Below are 1,628 nucleotides of genomic sequence, written 5' to 3' on the forward strand. Positions count from 1 at the left end.
GATCATATTGAAAAGTTCATGAACAATATCTTAAATTATATTTAAAATCATTTGTCAAGACACTTCTGATATTATCTGGTTCAAGCCGATATCGCCGTAATATAGTGACAAAGTCATTGCATGATGATTAGTGACATGAGTTAGAAATTCGTCAGCGCCATATTCTTTATATATAACGATCAAAATAAAATAAAGTACATTACTTGGGTGCTTTCTCCCCCTCCACGGTCCAGGGCTACTCGCTCAACGGTTATACACTTGTTCTATACATTTTGTTCGCAAAAGATGTTAGAGCCACAAAGCCATAACTGTATAATAATAGTGCTTAAGAGTTTCTCCAATGGATTTTGTGGAGATAAATGTCAAAATCCACCTAGGATACATATTCATTTTCTCTAAAATCATTTTTCAACCCTGATGTATTAAACCAATGTATAGATGATTTTGGGTAAACATTGTCAAGGTGAATGTCTAGTTTTAAACATTCTCATTGACACTGTCTACCATCCTAGTCAGCTTTTGCTTAATTGAATAGACTTTATTTAATATATTAGCTAACCATTTTTAACTCTAATAAAATTTTAGGAAAATAAAATTTATACTAATTAAAAGAAGAGGTTACATGCAAAACCGTTGGAGATTGATTTTTTTCTCTCCCTAATTTTAAGGAAAAATAGATTGAGGATATCTTATTTGTGTTGTCATATAAGAAACACACGCAGTGATCATCGGAGAAGTATTGCCGTACCGGCAGTTTCTCACGTTTACTGCATGAATGAGCACTTTGGACTTCTTTATTTATGTGTTTTATCTCAACCACCAATCAATCAACTAAACGTTCAAACCTCGTGGGATGGGGTCCGAGGAGCTCTTGACTAGCAGATGCAAAATTCATATACTCATGAATAATTTCTTGAGCCAACTCACAGTAGACACCGTGCATAACGCATGTGGTTGATCAGGAAAGTCATACTAAAGAGATGCATCTCGTTTGGCAGAACACCAGCCAAGTCCTCCTGTCTCTATCTCACAATTTAAAAAGAAAGATAGCGGATCTTATGTGGGACTGAGATCTAAATTTCTGACTCAAAAAATGGACCAGAATTGTGAATAATGTATAAAAATTAATATAAAAAACGACTTCACTGGGGATCGAACCCAGAATCTCTGGTTTCGTAGACCAGCGCCTTATCCATTGGGCCATGGAGTCATTATTGGTCGCTCCATTTATGTTGGATTAAAAGTTGTCATCTAGTCCTAAAGAAGGCTCGACATAGTCATAACAGCCTGGGCATCTGGAGCTATTTGACAGTGCCAGCACCTTAAACATCACTATTAGTGTGTGGACTTCCGAGTTCGAAACGTGTTCATGTCTTTCTTTCTTTGACAAAATTTTTTTTTGATCCAACATGTCATCCTATTTAACTTGGAGCAGTGTTCACTACCACGTAAAGAAACCAAGGAACAACTTTATTCTCACAAAGACAATTCAATTGTGAGAAGACACCATTTTCTTAGACTTGTGTGTAAGGAACATTTTTGACAGTTTCAATTCAGAAACTGTTTAGTTAAACTTCTTCAAAATCAATAAACCTTATCTACCAACCGACACGGCCTGGTTGATTCAT

At 35.8% G+C, this 1,628-nt stretch overlaps 1 non-coding gene across 1 annotated transcript; it reads right to left on the reverse strand.

Moving 5' to 3' along the window:
• Positions 1 to 1,137: 1,137 nt before the first annotated feature.
• Positions 1,138 to 1,210, reverse strand: TRNAR-ACG. The gene has a single exon. It is a non-coding gene; the product is annotated as a tRNA-Arg (tRNA).
• Positions 1,211 to 1,628: the final 418 nt, after the last annotated feature.

This window comes from Papaver somniferum, chromosome 3, assembly GCF_003573695.1.
Source record: "Papaver somniferum cultivar HN1 chromosome 3, ASM357369v1, whole genome shotgun sequence".
NCBI lineage: Eukaryota > Viridiplantae > Streptophyta > Magnoliopsida > Ranunculales > Papaveraceae > Papaver > Papaver somniferum.